Below are 14,235 nucleotides of genomic sequence, written 5' to 3'. Positions count from 1 at the left end.
TTTTTAGCTGGGCATATAGCCTCCTGGTACAAAGACTACATTTTCCAACCTTCCATGCAGCTAAGTACAGCCATGTGATTATATTCTGTTTAACGAACTACAAGAGGATGTGGTATGTGCAATTTCCTGGACATGTCCTTAAAGCAAGGGGGCATGCCATTCTTCCTCCTTTCCTCCTTAAGCTGTCTAAAATTTGAATGCATTGACAGAAACCCCAGTACTAAGCAGCAGAAAAGAATCCTGGTCCTTCAACATCATGGAGCCATGCCAGTTCTGGGCTGCCAACCCTTTTTCTTTTATAAGAGAGCTAAATATTGTCTTATTTAAGATCAGACTATTATTGACTGCTATTTTGGATTTCTGTCACATGCCATCAATTTTAATCCTAAATGATACAATATCCATGTAATTAACTTGTTTTCTCTCAAAGGCACCTGAATGATTATCTGCTTGGTAGAAATAAGAGTCTAATTAGAACAATTTTTTCTTACCCAGGCTTGTGTAATTTAGTCTATATGCACACAAGAAACCCCCTTTCCAATCCATATTTTTCTTTGTCTTTTAAGTCCTGAAAGAAATATAGACACTTTACTAGGATCTATTATTAAAAGCACCACTACTTTCTCTAGGGGAGCAACAATTGATCCACATTTTCCTGGCACCAGCTCATATTTCATAAACCCTTGTTGAAAATTAACCCAAATCATTAAACAACACAGAAAAAAATTCTTTTTAAATTATGCAATAAAATGTGCCTTCTGAGAGACTGAAAAAAAGTGAGTTTGCATGTAATCTCAGATAAGGTGACCAAATATCCAAAATTGGCAAAGACAGTCCCAACTCCCAGATTGCCGGCTGCTCTGGTTTCTGTCTCAGCACACGTCCTGTGGTTCTAGCCAGATGTCATCCAACTTTAGGACAGGAATTCCTGCCCTTTCAGGAGACTGAGTCATCGAAAATGGGGAGAAACACATGAAAGTTAGTTAACAATTTTCGCTAACGTTTGGTTCTTTGTTTGACAATGTTTGGAAGTGTTTGTCAACAAATATTGTTTTGTTTGGTGTCTTGCACACTGTGCATGGCATGATCAGTATTTTTAAAAAGTGGTATTGGCTACAAGAGGCTAGAAAAATGCCAGAATGCATTTCGCATACTAAGGATAAATATTGTACAAAAATTTATGTTTTTGTCTGTGAGTTTTTGGTGCAAGAAGATGATCAAAAGAAGTTTAAGAACCATTATATTTTAGTCACTTATCAGCACACTCGGCCATTGTTTTTTGAATCACACGGTATTGTTAAGAAATTTTAAACTTTTCATATATTTGACATGTGTAACAATAACTATACTCGTGAGTTTATTGCTTCCCTGGGTGGGGATTTCCTTTCAAGCCCCATTTTCAGACATGTTCTCCAAGGCTGTTCCAGCAACTTTACAGGAGTAGAGAGTTGTATGGGCGGTCGTCTATAAGGGATTGGTCAGCGGATAGTTCACTTGAGAAATGATGTTTGAAAATTAAATTGAAGTTAGCCAGTTGGACAAGGGCATTCCAGGTAGAAGGAGCAGTGTGTATTCAATAGAAGAAATAGTAGAGTGTATGGGTTCACAATATCTTAGATTTAATTCTGAAATCCAAAAAGTTCTAAAAGCTGAAAGCTTTTTCTTAACCCATTAAGAAGGAAAACCTAACTCTATCTGAACTCATTGGTGTGCTGCATTTGTCAAAGACCCTTCAAGAAACAGATGGCATTCTTAAGTTGGGATCATCTGAAGAGGATTTAATAAAGAGGCCACTTACAAAGGTGTAGGCCGAGTGCTGGCACAAGGGATAGCAATGTAATAGTGGGGTAGCAGTATAACAGTGTGACTCTTGTCATAGTAATGGTAGAGCTGTGAAGGTACCTAGACACTAGGAGATAAGAGAAGGACGAGGTTCTTGGAAGTCAAAAGGAAAGAGCCATGGGAAGAAGACTGCCTATAAGCAACTGCCTACAGATGGCTATCCTTCAGGAGAAGGAAATACTCAGGCCTCCTGGATTGTGTGCTGGGATCTTCATTGGCTACACTGTCTCAGAAGCCTGGGGGGCAATGAATTATGAAGCTGAAGCCCAGATAGGTCAGTTTCCCAGACACAGAACTGATGTGGGGTGTATGAGTAATAGATCTGGAGCAGCCAAGGGAAGTGGCTCAGGGGCAAAATGAGACCTGGACTGACTGAGGCCATATGCAAACTTATCACACTAATGTGAATATTCTAGGTCTGCTGCACAAATATTTAGTGTTTTAAGATGAGTCAATGCCTGAGACCCTCTGGGGTGTTGTGGAATATACATATAAGCATGGGATGACTTGTTGAAAATCTAAAAAGTTATGAATTCTGAAACACCTCTGGCTTATGGAATTTCTGCTAAGAGAACATGAGCCTGCAAATACAGACATTACTCACATGGCTTGAAGATTTTGCATGTGCAGAATTGAGCAGGGGTTGGAAGGAGAAGAGGTTGGAAAAGTGGACTGGGGGCCATGGCAGAAAGAGGCTTTAAATGGTGGAGATTGTAAATGGTAGGGATCTATATAGGCAAGACTTTTAAAGGGGACATTTAAACAGAACATGGAGGAAACGGGGGAAACATGCTAGGAGCAAGGAGAGGACACTGATACCAGTTTCACATGTCATCTTCACTACTGCTTTGTAAGTTTTTGCCAGCATTGAAGATGTATTTTATTGTCAGCCAACCAGGGGAGAAAACCATATTCTTGTTTTTTTGAATCACGGAGTTTTTAAAAAGAGGATCAAATAAGGACACACAGGTGTTAAGTGGTAGTAGTTTAGGAGCAAATCAGTGATAAAACCTGGGCTGATCTTCTAACTCTATGCCATGTTTTTGTTTTTTTTTTTTTTTATATACCACATGCCATCCAATTTGTCTGAAGTTTGTTGATGGTCCATATAAATATGTATTTGAGTTTCTAAAAGGAATATATAATTTTAAAAGATTAGTGTATTAATTATTGACTTATAAGTCTTTGGGAGGTATTATTTTTCTCCTCTTTAAGTTTCAGTGAAAATAAATTCTCCAAATCCATAGCATTAGCAAAATAAAAGTCTGGTAAAGCTAGCACAGTAATTTATGCATAATTATGAAAGAACTGGCGCAAAAAGTAGTTATATGATATATCTCATGAGCCATTTTGTCAAACTTATACACAGCCTGTTTATAATTGATTATTTCTTAATCTTTCTCCAATTGTTTAATAGTTTTCATATGCTTCCTTGTGCTTTAACTCACGTGCATTTTGTGAATCTTACCTATAAGAAAGTAGAAGTCTATAAAGTAAAAATGTATCTCCTTTTCACCACAATCCCCCACCTCCTCCAGCATATTCTTAGAGGTAATCACTCTTAAAAGGTTTGTATGTATTCTTTCAGACTTTTTCTGCTTGTAATCAAGCATTCCTGTATGTTACAGATGTAGGAAAACAAAAGTTTCTTGTGTTGTTCTCCCACAAAAATGGCATAATATTATGAAAGTCTTATGCAACTTGCCTTTTTCACTTAACATGCTACATACATCTTTTCATGTAAATATATATAGACTGACCTTGTTCTTTTTAACGATTGCTTTGTATTCTACTGCAAGGATGTTCTGTAATCATGCTTCTACTGATGGGTAAATAGGTTGTTTTCAGTCTGACAAACACTAAATAAGTTTTTAGTATGACAAATAATCTTTCGGATAAACATCTCCATGCTAATTCTTGGTCAAACTTAAAGGATGTCACTCTCAGAGATCCTTGGCCAAGGTATATGTTTTGTAGGACCTGGTACCTTCTTTTCTATTAAACCAAAGACAAGTCATTAATATCAACCTGTAAATACAGCAACAAAAACCATTATATTGATTTTTCTGCAAATTGTAAAGGTGACTAAGACGGTTCTAATCCAGTAGAAACCATAAACATCTTTCTATTTTTCTCTTTCAGCTCACTGGTCTCAGCTTCTTAAGCAAGGTCATTCTGGAGATTACTCTTCACATTGTTCTTTGGTGTTCACTTCATCATATGTTTCTATCTAAGAACATCTAAGAGGCACAGACCTGAGAAAGACTCTCCAGGTTAAAGAGGTGGAAGTTGCTAGAAGTTAAAAGTGGTGTTTCCACTTTTAGAGAAGTGACATGCTTAAGGGCTGCGGCATCCAGGACATTTTTGAATTCCTTCCTTTCCCTTACACCTTAAACAACAATCCTCTCTGAGAGAAGCTGAGTGTGGTGGTTAGGGCCTCTGAGGGCACATACCCCAGGTTTTGTTGCTCATTAGCGGTGGGCCTTGAGTAAATGACTTGACCTCTCTGTGTCTCAGTTTCTTCATCTGTTAAAATGGGGATGGTGACGATGATGATAATATTGCCTACTCTGTAGGATTGTTATGAAAAGTCAAAGATTAATACTATAAAGCACTTATAGAGTCTGGCACATAATAAGCTCCATGTGGTTGGTTGTTCAACAAATTCACACAATGTTATAGGCACTGTGGTTGTTCTTAATCTCCTGAAGAGGCGGTTGTTCGTGAAGCTTTCCCAAAATGCAAATATAGCTGAAGTTGCCCAAAATATCATGTGAAAAATCTCCCTTCTCTTCTTCATCAGTCCCTTCACTGTAGAGGTTTCTGTGTTGAGTGCTCACAGAAGACCTATATTTGAGCGGTTTGCTCTGGATGTCTAAACTTCTAATGAGAAATGATATTTTATTTAGGTTTGAAAATGAAATGGATATTGAGTGTCTGTTTTCCAGACAGTTGTTAGCACTTTCTTTGCTTTCAACAAAATACTCTAACAAGAAGAGATTTGCAAAAACACATCATAGAAAGAATTAAATTGGAATTCAGAAACATAAATGCAGTGAAAATTGTCTGAATTCTCTAGCAATTTGTGACTTTCTGAACAAAAGAAAATGATTTGAAATTCATTGACAATATATATTTATACCTTGAAATTTTAAATTCTGAAGTGTGTTACTAGAAATACAATCAATTTTAATTTGTGCAAGAGCTGATTAGCCAGATCTGCGATTTTACAGGTCTTTTGTGACTGTTTCTTTCCTACTCAACCCCTGCGATTTCTTGCATTTTGATCAATTATGGAGCAGGGGTAGCCAGGTATGAAATTGATTTCTCTTAATATGGTTAGACTTCCAAGACAAACTGTATAGTTTTTTACTTTGTCTTTAGCGAGAAGATGTAAAACCAAGAGCCCCTTCTTCTTGGGTGGGGAGAGGGGGTTGGCAAGGACTCTGTATTCTCTGGAGTAGTCTGATTGTAGCTTTGGGTTGAACACTTTGACCAAGTAGCTTCCTATTCTTGTCCGCTATATCATAAATAGTTTCACAACAAAGTCGAATGTCTTAGTTCCTCATATTATCACTAATAGGATTTGGGTGCTCAACACCAGATTTTAACCTGGGCTTCAGCATAGAATTATACTTGAGGGACTTTAGGGGGAATTTCTGATGTTGAAAGAGGTAGAAAAGATTAACATGCTGTGGGTAGCCACTGAAGTAGCAATGGTCATTGGCATTCAAACTTTCAGACTTTGATTAAAATACTAGGAATGAGGCTGTAGCAGATACAACTATAGCCAACTTATAATTGGATATTTTATGTGTTTGTTTGTTTCTTTTATATCTCACTTTGTTCCAGAAAGTTAAATGGTTATCATATGATTCGTCTTCCAAGACGGCAACAGGAAAAAATGGAGCTCTCCTTTCTTTTCTTTCTCCTTGGCCTCACAGGTCTGTGTTTAACTCTGTAATAATTTCTTTTCAAACTTGAGTTGCTTGGAAACTACACTTTTTGCTCTCTAACTTGACCCCATTTCCTGATGAATGTTTTTTTCATTTCTTCAGTAAGTCTCGAAGGTTTTCACATACTGCAATTTTCTCTGTTAAATAGCTCTAGGCATAACTGCTTATAAAATCATAGGCAATCATAAAACCTTAGATTTTTTTTAAGAATCTTAGAGACCATTTAATCCAACCCCCTCATTTTAAAGTTAAAGAAATTAAATTTCCAAGAGGGTAATTAATTTGTTCAATGTCATTCAGCTAATTTGTAAACTGGGGAGAATTTTCCCAAGCTAATTTTTTGACTTGGATAGAACTACAACTAAAACCATTTTAAAAGGCACATAATTTTCCATTTTGATCCTTTTGAACTATCATATGAATATAATTAACAGAACCAAATTTACAAAATCCTGACTTCTAAAAAAACACTGTGACATGAGAAATAATTGAATGAGGTTTGGAATTAACATGCTTTTTAATAGGCCATTTATTGCAACTATGGTATCAGATGTAGTTAATTGAGGGGTGGCTAGAGAGATTGCTTTGCTTTACCTAATGGTCTTTATTTTGGCAGGGGAGGGAGTTGAGGGAAAGTAGACCACAAATAAAGAGAAATAATGTCAACATGGGAATCAGGTTAGTGTCAATAATTTATTGTCATTACTGTTAATATAATATCATAATTTGTGCCCACAAGATCATAATTCTAGTTTGGCAATATGAAGACCAGACAAGAAATTATAAATTATCTTTGTGTCTAGAACTTGCATCTAGCAAGGGCCAAAGATGAAAAGTCTGTGGCTTCCCTATGTTCTTTCTATTGCGCATTCTTCCATGTGGCCATGAATAACTCATAGAGTCTTTGAAGAACCATTTTCTTGACTGCTCTATACCTGTCTATGCAAGACAGAGTATCTCACAAACAGGCCCATTCCTAACATTCGTGATCCTGGGGCAAATGTGCAAATGAATGTCTCCAGTTCCCCCTCCAATGGACCACACACCCTTCTGTTCATAGGGACTTTAAAGAACCTATGTATTTGTGTGTAGACATCACCTTATATATCTAAGCCCTGTCCACAACTCCAAATACAGATTCTACAAAGAGTCTCCACTTGACCACACTTTGGGCAATACAGTCTGCCCTTAAGAGGACAGAGAGGAGCAGAAACCAAAGCAGGCCCTGGAGGCAGGCTCAGGACTTCACAAGCAGAGAATTCTGGATTTCCTGGATAGGGAGAGCTTGGCCTAGAAGAGGAAGAGAAGGTTGCAGGTGGGCAAATCCTGACAGACTTGTCACTCTGTGGGGAAGAGGAGGGCCAGAGGAGGGCCAGAGGAGGGCCAGAGTAGGGGCCTCTACAGCATAGGACCCAGTAAAGGAGTCCTGGTTGATTGGGACAAGAGCAGTACTGGCGACAAGAAAACCCTAGGATGGAGCTCTCCCAGAGGTGTTTTTTCTTGGATTGGACCTGAACAAGGAATGGAAACAAAGATGTTTCATAGCCAGAAAGAAGCTGCCTTAAACAAGTTATTGTTTTAAACAGGGAAGGTTTGAGAGATGTTCTAAAAGAGCACCTAAAAGAATAAGACTGTTCAAAGTATGTCATATCAGAACTGGAAGGAATCTTCAAAACCGTCTGATAAGGATGGAGTGAAACCAAAGAGACAAGCAACTGGCTTAAGCCCAGACTGCAAGTTAGTAATAAAGCTCAGATAAAAGCTGAGAATTTCGGTTTCCAGGTTCTCAGGACTGGGTTTTTTCATAACCGGTGCTGAATCTCTTTGCCGTGTGACTTTAAGCAAACCAGTCAACAAACCCTCTGTGTGTGCGTGTGTGTGTGTGTGTGTGTGAGAGAGAGAGAGAGAGAGAGAGAGAGAGAGATAGAAAGAGAAAGAGAGAACGGAAATCAAGTGAAGAAAGAGAGGGGAAGTGTTGCAGTACTATAATGTAGGGATCGATGTCTTGGTGGGGATAAAGCATCAGAAAAGCTTTATCATTTTTTTTTTTATGAATCAAAATCAGAAAATGATGTTATCAGTAGGTGAAGTTGGTGCAATGAGAAAAGGTAGAAATGAGCGAAGAAGCTGTAGGGACTGGATTACCATCTCACTCCCAATTACCCCCACTTCGGTACCATTATATCAACTCACTCTATACCCTCCTTCACTGTCGGTAATGTTTGTTTTAAAAATGAAGATCAGGAAATAAAATGTATTGAGGTGGCAAGTATGGTCTAAGCACTGATTTATAGTTTTAAAACAAATTAATATTTGTGGTCCATGGAAAAGGGAATTAGACTGGAGTACAGAATTTATACTTCAGTTCCAGCCTTGCAGCAAGCAATTTAACCTCTGTAGTTCTGTTTTCCCAAGGGTAAACTGTAAATAAGAAAGCTAGCTCTTAATATTTATGATAGCAAAAAAAAAAAAAAGGAAAACTCAAATGTCAACAACAGTGAAATAAAGTATGAAATATTTATAAACTACAATATCATTAACATTAAAAATTATGGTTTTGAAAATTTTTAGCAATATGCTAGAAGTGGTTTTAATTTTCTCTTGTACATAGTATTTTTCACTATTTTTCATCTAATTGTACCATCATGAAAAGATGTTATTTTTTAATAGAAACGATGTGTTTTAGCCTAATTCATTAGGATATTGTGAGAAAAATGTAATAATATAAGGTTAAAAACTGAATTCTGACAAATGTGCTAAATAATCCAAGTATTTACGTTAAAGGAAAAATTTGATATGTCTCCATGTTCAGCTTTTTTCTTAATAATGAATGAATGTGCCTAGATGTAATCATCCCAGTCATTAGAGGAGCACAGTACATGTGCCACTACCACTTCAGAATTATTTCTGTGTGCTGATCCTGGTGTCCAGAAAATACTCAAATGGACTTTGATCGTTACACAGCAATTTTACTCAGTCATGAGGAGGGATGGCCAGCTCTGTAGGAAAGTCTTTGTGCTTGATGTGGTGCCTCAGGTAAGAGTGGGAAGTGTGTGGACAAACTTTTCTGTGGCTTCAATTTTAGCCCTTCTCATGTTATTCCTCAGGAAGCTGCTGGTGAGTGAGGAGGGTCGAGACAGGGTCTCGGGAAATAAAAACAGGTGGCAAGAAGGGCTGCAGGTGGGTCTGGGGCCAGAATTAGCGTGGCATCCTGGTAAGGTAAGGCAAGGTAAGGTAAGGTAAGATCAAGTGAAGTAGATGACTACTTCCATTTATGCACTACTGGGTCAACTACTTGCTAGTTATGATCTCATTTAATCCTCTAATAATATGAGCTAAATCCTGTTTCTCCTCTTTCTCCTCCTATTTCTCCTTTCTCTTTTCTTTTTCTTTTTTTTGAAATTGGAGAAACCGACACTCAGAGAGGAAACAAAAACAAAACAAAACAAACAAACACACATCTTGTCTAAGATCCCACAGCTAATAAATGCTGGAGCTGGAGTCTGAATTCAGACTTTATTGGCTCTGAAATTTGTGGTTTTTATAATAAAGTCCAATGAGTCCCAGAATTATTTGACACCAGATTCACTCAAGGACAATTTTTGAAATATCAACTGCTAAGTCTTATCCCTACATAAGTTCTGACTTAGTATGTCAGGAATGGGACCATGGAATCCGTATTTTTAAAGGCCTCCTTGATTTGCTGATCAGGAAGTTTCCAGGACCGCTGCTCCATCCCCCGTTGCTGCTCCCATATTGACCATGAGGCAGGCTGTGCAGGGGCCTGAAGACTCAGCCCAGAGAGGGTGATGCTGGAGCAAATATAAGGGAATTTCGTACCTTGCATATAACCCCCATTCTTGGCCCCTGTTGATTCTTCAGCCTCATTTATCCTCTCACAAGGTCAGAATTGGGGGAAAACCAGCCAATCAGGAAGGGTGCAAAAACAAAACATGTAAATGTAACAAGACAGAGGAAATTGTTTTTAATAGAATACCTGAGAGAGAACCGCCTAAATTTATAGTTGTGAAGAAGCTTCTTGGGTAGTGAGTGGGAGTAGGAGAGGAGCTCCCCAGGGAGTTTAATTCAGTAACAATAGATGGTCATTAAACTGTTTCTAAGGAAGATGGGTCCTGTTACCTGTGGACCTTGTATTTGGCTGAGAGGCTTTGCAGGGTTAGGGCCAAAGCCTGGCACTATTTAAGACTACAGAGGAGTAGCTGAGTAGCCACCAGTGTTCCTCCATCTACCTTTTCTCCAGAATTAATCAACTTCTCCTCTAAGTAAATATTTAGCAAATACATTGAATATATTGGTTTGAAGATGCACAAAATCATTGGCCTGGATCATGCATCCATGTTTTGGCCCTGCCCTGTCTCTCACATCACCTCCTCATGCTCGCATCGCCTCCTCTCTCCTCCATGTCTTTACACGTCTTGTCTCATTGCTTGGAGTACTCCTCTGCTCTCTCTCACCCTCTTTCTCTTCATCTATGTTATTCTTATTAGTCTTAAAGGTCTCAGTTTAAGCATTCCTTTCTCAGAAGACTTCCCCAACATAGAGGTTAGAGACTCTTAGTGTATGTTCTGACAACTCTGCCACTACACTCATCACACTTAATTGTTATTACATATCTAATTGTCTGTTTCCTCCTAAACTGTGAGCTTAATGAAGGCAGGCACCTTTTTTTTTTTTTTGTCTTGTCCATCACTGTTTCCTCATAGCTACTTCAATGTTCATTAAATATGTATTGAGGATTGAATTGAGAATCTGAGGCTATGTGCTCAGTGAGCCCCTTACCTAGACAGATCAAAGCCTGGGTCTGGAACCAGTGTCAGTTCACAGGAACTTCATTGGATTGAATCCCTAACTTTATCATAGCTCAACCTTATTTAAATTATGGTGCCAAGAGTCCCAAGGTGAAAATCAGGAATACTAGGTTCACCTAGATGCATGATCTTTGGCTAGTTGCTTAACCTTTTATCTCTCAGAGCTTTTCTGAGTAGCAAAGGAAAGTATAAGAACTTTGAAAACAGTAAAATATGAGTGCACAGTCGTGGAGACATAGAAGAGATAGGGTGATCTCTAAAGGGCTGTGGTTGGGACTAAGGGGCCATATTCTGGTTCCCATTATTCCCACCTCAAGCCATATGTCTGGTTGAGTCAGTGCAGTGAGTACAGTGGGGCCCTCATCAACCCCCACTCACCATCACCATTATCTGGTTGATTAATACAGTTGTGTGTTATTGCAAGGAAAAGGGGAGGAAGAGAGAGAACAAAGTGGCAGCATTTGCTGGTGTAAGAATGTGGTGGATCTGTCAAAAACACTTTCCAGATTCTTCATTCTCCAGGGAATAATTTTTCTGCTGTTTTTTTGAGATCTCAAAATTAAATACCTGTACCAGAACTGCAGTCTCCAAGGTGACAGGGCTAGAAATCTCCCTCGGCTCTTAACATGAGAGGTTTTAAATAATAGCTGCCTTAATGAAGTACCATATGGATAACATTTTAGGACAAGCAGTTGAATGGTGGTAAGAAAGAAAAAAAATCAACTACAAAAACAAACGAAAGCATTTCACAATATGTATGTCGACCAAATCATCACATTGTACATCTTAAATTTACACAATGTTAAATGTCAATTATATCTCGATAAAGCTGGTAAAAAAAATTAGTTAAAGAATAGGAAGTAGAGTTGCCAGATTTAGCAAATAAAGATATTTAGGACATACTTAAACACTAAAAAATTATTTATTGTTTCTCTGATATCCAAATTTAACTTGCTGTCTTATATTTTATCAGACAACCTTTAACTGAAGGCCTCTCCTTTTCCCTTAGTTCTGTTCTAATTGTTCCATAGTGAAAAAACAAAATGTTCTATAGAAATATTTATTCTATAGTATCATTGCTTGAATGAGTTGAATATCATTTAGTGTCTTTAAAATTATATTTCCCTTCAATATAGCCATTGCTTTACACTCATCTTTTTATATAGATGAGAATTTATTTTATGTTTTCAATTATTTTGTATATTGTTGCACTCTTCTGTGTTTTAACCTTAAATCAATAAAGAATTTTATCATTGTGATTCTTTTATTGCATTATAATTCAATATCATGTATTATAATGTATTATTCGAAGACAAATAAAAGAAATCATCACTTTACACAGTGGAAAATCTTGGGCACTACATTTCATTCATTCTGCTCAGCACTCAGTGGGATTATTTTTTATATTATTTTATTTTTTATTGAGAATTTCAAATATGTACAAAAGCAGAAGGAATATCATTATGAACCTGCATGTATCATTAGCTTTAACAATTATAACCTCATGGTCAATATTGTTTTAATTATACCTCCATCCATTCTTCCTCCCCCCACCGCCTCATTTAATTTAGAACAAATCTCAGATATCAAATCATTTCATTGGTAAATACTTGATTAAAGACTATTTCAGTATATTTTAAAAAGATAAAGATCTTTTTAAAAAATATCCACAATACTATAATCACACCTAAAAAATTAACAGCAGTTCTTTAATATTATCTCATATCTAATGAGGATTCAAATTCCCCTGATTATCTCATAATTTTTTATAGCTGATTTGAAAGTCCTTTTTTTTTTGGTAATTTGTTAGTAGGTTTCTCCCTCCCTCCCTTCCTGTTTTTCCCCCTTGTAAGCTATTTATTGAAGAAACTGTTGTCCAGTTGAGTCTCCTACATTCTGGATTTTAAAAATCGTATCCCCATTGTATCATTTAACATGATCTTCTGTCCTTGTATTTCCTATAAACTGGTAGTTGGATCTAGAGATTTGATCTAATTCAGGTTAAATATATATATATATTTTTTGCAAGAATACCCCATCAGTGGTGGTGTATCTTCCATCACAATGCATAGGATATCCAATTGTCTCTCTTTTAGTGATATCAGCAGCCATTGATGATTCACTACCTAGGTTTATTATTTGATTAGAAATTTGTGAATGGTGTTAGTCTTATTATATCACTATTTATTATTGAGAGAGCTTTCACTCATCAACTAGTTTGTTACCCTAAAGTATATTTCGTATGGAAAAATATCATTGATCATTACCCTGGAAACAGATTTTGAGACAGAGATAGCATGTGTTAAAGGAGAGAGTTGTAGGGAACAACACCAGTAAGAGAGTGAGGGAAGCAGGGACTGGGTGAGGGAGAAGTTGAACTGCTCAATTGTTGAAGACCTTAATTTAAAAATATACTTAGAAACTGAAATATACTTAGAAATATACTTGTTTCTTTACCGTATTTCATTCATATAACTACTTACTTTCAATTCTATATTTACTTAGAGGCTACAATGTGCCAAGAACTGTGCTAGTATGATCTGTTGCTGGCCTTCTGGTTCACATTCTGATCCTTGGCCAGATAGCTTAACCCACTATCAGCAGTAAGTAACACGAAGGGTCTGACTTCAGTGCTATTCTTTTTTATTTAACCTTAATTTGACTGATGGGTATTTTCAGAAGTTTGGAAAAGGCACATCTGGACTGCAAAGCTCAAGATATGATTCCTGCATTGTCAGAATCAGAGTGCATAGGATATTTGTAATTTAATCTCATATGAGAAGACAGGTTATAGGATAAATGGATGACATTCAGATAAAGCTGTCCTATTAGTACTGAGAAATACGGCTCTGGGACTAAGGAGAGAATTCAAAGAAGTGTTGAATGGGGCAGAAGGCTCACCAGCTGTTTTCATTCCATCAAATGATAGAACAAATGCACATGTACTTAAGCTGAAGCCAGAATACCTTGAAAAGAATATCCTGGAAGAGAGAGGATCCTAATGTAGAAGATAGTTTAATAGCTTTCTCTAGAATTTGGAAAGGTTCTCATCTATACGGGCCATAGATTCTTATCCAAGCGATGGGTTCAATCGCTAATAGCGTCTCAATGTACTTTCTGGCCCCAGGAGTCAGTAATTTAGTGTACTTAAGTAGGGATCTCCCTGACATTTTTGCATTGAATATCATAATAAATAGGTAATAGCATATCTATATAATTTGCTAACTTGTCATTTAGGCCGCCTGAGGGCTGCAGTAAATTGCTCTGCCACCTTTTTAAGTGAATATACAAATGCTAAGCATCAGTGATAAGATCGTCCTGTGTTTTATTTTATTATTATTCCTCCCCTCTGGTGCTGAGAAATGAATTGCTTATGAGAGGGAAAGAAGGGTTGGCTTAATAACTTGTAATCAGATATGCCACACAGCAAATGCGAACTCCTCTTTTCTCTGTTTTAGCTATCTTTTATCCCAAGAAGAACAACTGAATCTTATAATATGTGAAAAGGCAGTAGTAACACTTAAATGCAAAATGCCTATGGGAATTAGGCACACGGGAGAATAAAATAATGGGATAAACTTGTGATTGGTGACTATCTTACTATTCTT

This window comes from Pteropus medius, unplaced genomic scaffold (genome assembly GCF_902729225.1).
Source record: "Pteropus medius unplaced genomic scaffold, Ma_sr-lr_union100, whole genome shotgun sequence".
Classification (NCBI taxonomy): domain Eukaryota; kingdom Metazoa; phylum Chordata; class Mammalia; order Chiroptera; family Pteropodidae; genus Pteropus; species Pteropus medius.
Note: the sequence above shows the minus strand (reverse complement) of the source record.